General features: G+C 41.6%; 1 protein-coding gene across 2 annotated transcripts in view; it reads left to right on the top strand.

Moving 5' to 3' along the window:
- Nucleotides 1–3,028: 3,028 nt before the first annotated feature.
- Nucleotides 3,029–4,540, top strand: part of zbtb46 (zinc finger and BTB domain containing 46) — a 99,455-nt gene continuing 97,943 nt past the window's right edge. The window contains exon 1 of one of the 2 annotated variants that reach the window (XM_015054394.1): nucleotides 3,029–3,361. The gene's annotated coding sequence lies outside the window, so the exon portion shown is untranslated. The remainder of the gene's footprint in view (nucleotides 3,362–4,540) is intronic. The other variant, XM_015054401.1, reaches the window with a different exon arrangement.

Below are 4,540 nucleotides of genomic sequence, written 5' to 3'. Positions count from 1 at the left end.
TGAGAGAGGGGCATTGCAGCCCGGCAGCCGTAATCCACATGGCCTGACACTCTCTGTTATCTGCCCCTCGGCTGCCAACAACCCGGCCTAATAGAGGCAGAGCTCAACCCCCTGCTGTGTTAGTCTACCCATCACCGTCTCTCCCCCCCACACACACACACACAGTAAACACTCACACGCACCAGAGACACACATAGTACATGTTCTAAAGTGCCACCCGGTTTCTTCCCCATAAATGTTTCCCACTTCCTCAAACCTCCAACGATTCCTGGTTACAGCCCATATATTCTTATTTCCCAAGAAACAAGCCTGTCCACAGTTCCTCATTACTGAACACATTAACACACCAAGTTCACTGTATGCACTGACTCTGAGACACAAACCAACTCCTACAACTAAAGCTGTTATAACTCCGCTTTAGCCTTCAGAAGTAAATTAAAAGTTTGCACAGTCTGAAAAAAACTATTAATTATGAGCTGTGATGAATTATGTGATCTCAACTCTGTTAACACCTAAACACTAGTAACATTACGTTTGTTCAATTGATTAATGTGGCAATTTATACCACAACTTTTACACAGCCAAATTTAAACATTTTTTAAACTAATTTATATGTGGTTGGTACAACAATTTTCGCAATTCCTTCGTAAATATTTTGATGTGAAACTGTGTCCGAATTTTGATTTTTATAGTAAGATTTCAGAATTGTGTTTTCATTGAACTGTTTTCAAGGCGGCTACAATTTTCTTATCAGCTCTTGTCACTCATTATAAGCAGGTTTTCCAGAATATTTTCTCTGAGTACACAACACATTGAATCTTAAAGAAGATTGGCTACAGCAGCAGACAGACACATGGATGGCGCCATGTTGTTTATGCTGCAATGCATTCTGGGTAAATGAGGTATGGTTTGTCCGTTTTCCCTAGCTTTGTCCAGTCAAAACAGCAATGAGTAACTTAATTAAATCGACGGGAATGTAGAAATCACAAGCAGTAATGAAGATGAGGAGGAAAAAAGGAGGAAGCGGAGAGAGTTGGGCGAAGAATCTGATGTTTTGCTGCTGTTGCCACTTTCAGCTTCGTGAATAAAACAATGAACGACACGTACCTCTGGTTGGACCTTTTGAGCTGGTAAGTAGTTCTGTAGGTCTGTGACCGGGTCCGGTGCGGTCTTCAATCTGGTGTCGGGACCGTTTCACATTCACTACCAGCAGCAGTAGATATCGTTTCTTTATCGTTCCAGCGCTGCCTGTCTGGTATTTCTCCAAGCGTCTTCACTCACTAGCACAGGTAGCGGGATTTGGCGCCTTGAGAATAAAAACTGTCGTGCAGAGCGTTTGGTTTTAGCTTGCGAAGGCTCTCATCAGTTTCGCTTGTACTAATGATTGAGTCTTCGGGACAGAAATGTTGAGAGAAAATGTAGATTCTGCGGAAGTTGTGTTGGGCTCTTTCCCATTTTTTTTTTATGTGGGAAAACTTCCCTCTTTTATTTTTTATTTTTAAATCACAACCAACAGCGACACATTATCAGTGTGGCATTATCTAAATTTACACCAGTGAAAAGCTATAATAATAATAAAACAACTGAGGTAAAGTTAACCTTCCTGTATTTACTCTGTAGATTCCAGTAAAAAATGGACCAATTTTTTTTCATGCTTTCAAAAAATGAAAGCATGAAAAAATGGCGACCTCCAAAATATACATTTTTTGAAGTAAATGTGAGTTTTCACAAACAGCAATTTTCTATAGTTAATAGGAAAAGTAACATAATTAGGCCAATATGTTCAACTTATTGTGAATCCCTTTAATAGCTAGAATTAGTACTACAAAATTAGCTTTACAAAATCACACAATAAGGAATATAAAAATCCTGTCTGGCTCACTGAGTCTCAATTTCAACTGCGATGTGTAAAAAATAGGGTAAGAATTAAGCAACATCAAAGTGGTTAATTCCACAGAGGGTCCATTCGGCATTTTATCAGAGGTTCAGGCTAGTGGTGGGGATGTAATGGTGTGGGACATAGTGTCTTGGCACTCTTTGGACCTCTTAGCAGCAACTGTGTATCGTTAAAATGCCACAGCCTCAATAAGAATTATTACTGACCTTGTCTTTGTCTTTATGACCACAGTGTACCCCTTTTCTGATGACTACTTCCAGCAGGATAATGCATGGCGTCACATTGCTCAAATCATCTCTAACTGGTTTCTTGAACATGAGAGTAAATTCAATATACTCCATATGGGTTGTGGTGAAACAGGATATTTTCTTCACAGACAGATGAAGAATTAAGGCAGTTCAGAATAGGACCTAGTACTATCAATGTGTGTAACCAAGAAAGAAAGTGATTATAGAGTGTATGTGAAAGAAGTGCTGTAGTTAAGTGAAAGAGTTTGATCTGTTTACCTCCACCATTAGAAATGTGATCATTTAGGTTCATGTTGACTGTAACTCTCTGAGAAGAGCCTCATATCAAACAATAACAACAGGAAGTGTAAAAGTGACACAGGACTCGCTTACGTATGTGCCAAATCCCCAAACATAGAAACATACAGTGAAAAAAAAAAAAATCCTTCTCCCGTTCAAAGGAACGGGTCAGGCCAAAGTGGAATTACCCCAGAACTTCTGGCAAATATTTAAAATAAAACTGGCTTGTGTGTTGCACATCACATGGCCTAAGAGGTGTTTTCCAGCCACTGTCATTGTAAGAGTAAGGCTTTTTTTCCTATTGAAAGTGTTTTCCAATTACTGCCACAAGAGGGGGCAAGTTACAGTAAAGAACCGGTCATTAAGGAGTCCTATGGCAACAGATGCAGAAATTGGAAAAGACATTCAAGATTCAGTTGCTATTATTATTATTATTATTATTATTATTATTATTGCTGCTGTTGTGTCATATTCTGGTCTGATATGAGAGCTTATCTGAGATGAAATGATATATCCCAGTCTACGCATGGTGTGTGGGTTTACGTTGTCTCATTTCCTGACTCTAAGAGAAAGTGTGTGTGTGTGTATGTGTGTTTGTGTTCGGGGGTGAGATCGAGAGAGACAGGGAGAAAGGAAGAGAGAGATAGACATGCACAGAGGAGGAGAGAGAGGAGGAGGGAGAGGAGGGGGAGGCTCCTGATACCAAGACACGGAAAAGCAGGGGAGGGAAAGAGCGAAAGAACAAGGGGCTGGTGGAGGAAGAGGAGAGGGGAGTTGGAGAAATCGGGGAATAACACTTAACAAAAAGCGCACAGAGAAGAGGAGGGACGGCACCCGGCGCGTTGGACATCCCCAGCTTTCTTCCCTCAGGCTGTCAGAGCAGATTGGACTCCGAAGGACCGACACGGCGGCCACCCCAGACCCCATGGGGTAACAGGTATGTCTATCTTCCTACCTATAGCCGCCACCGGGAGCCACGCTGCCCATCAACGGGGCATCATCGGGAGTGGAGATTTAATCCAGACACCGTGGGGTTCCCCCCCCACCCCAGTCATGTCAACAATTAGTTTTCTGCCTCACGGAGCCGCCGCGTCTACAGCTGATATAGTTGCTGCTGCTGCCGCTGCGCACAGGTTGGAGACATGACACATTACAACTCTTGGCTACTCTTACAAAGGCCTATCTGGATTTATTTTATTTTTTATTCCACATTGCCATTAGAATCATGTTAATTCAGAGCTTGAGTGAATATTTCGACAGTAACGCAGACGGGTTATCGAGCAGGCGGCAGTCTTAAAGTACGTTCCTGTTCCTGTACCTGTTCCATACGTGACAGCCAGCTGCCTTACTGCGCGTGTTGATATTTTGGAGAAGCTGTCAAGCTTTTTGCCTGGATTGTTTCAAATTATAGATCGCAGACTACTTTAGCCCACACATTTAGTGAACTGATTTAAAATAACAAACTGTTTAAAATTAAAATTCTATTTGAATGTGCAAATGTGAGTTTATAAATCATCAATCATCTTTTTGAGACACGTTCATGTTTACTGTCGTAGGAAGCTGTTTGTGTTTGATAGAATCAGTGGGGGGATCTTTGCAAACTTTTGATTTCCACATTTGCTGAGAAAGGGGTTGGGAGACAAACTTGTCGTGCACACATGATCGTGATCGTACCGCAGAAGAAAACGGGGGATGCTCTACAGACGCCTGGAGGGGATTCAGAATGAAAGCGCTTTGCGTCTGAAAGACAGAGGGGGGGTTGAACCCTCCTCCCTTTTCACCGCGATTAACCCCAGAAAGGGGGATTTCTCCAGCTGGGTTTTTTTTTCTTTTTCTATTTTGCTGCGTCAACGACAAGCCCCTTAGACTTATCAGACAAGACACAAATATGAAGGGAGGCTTTTTTTTATGTTGAATATATAGAGATGTCGCGCGATTTATTTTTATTCATATGTAGAAATATTTGAGTAGGATCATCATCTGATCCTAGATGAGAGTTGAATAGCACCCGCGTCAAGTGTTTTTTTTTTTTTTTTTTTTTTTTTTTTTGAAAACCTTTCCGGCCAAAGCTTGTCCTGTCTAACCCGGCCATTCCCTCTTCCTCCTTTTTTTTCCT

Source organism: Poecilia latipinna, unplaced genomic scaffold (assembly GCF_001443285.1).
Source record: "Poecilia latipinna isolate Pla-1442-1.1 unplaced genomic scaffold, P_latipinna-1.0 Scaffold56, whole genome shotgun sequence".
NCBI classification, from domain to species: domain Eukaryota; kingdom Metazoa; phylum Chordata; class Actinopteri; order Cyprinodontiformes; family Poeciliidae; genus Poecilia; species Poecilia latipinna.
This window is presented reverse-complemented; position numbering and strand designations above follow the sequence as displayed.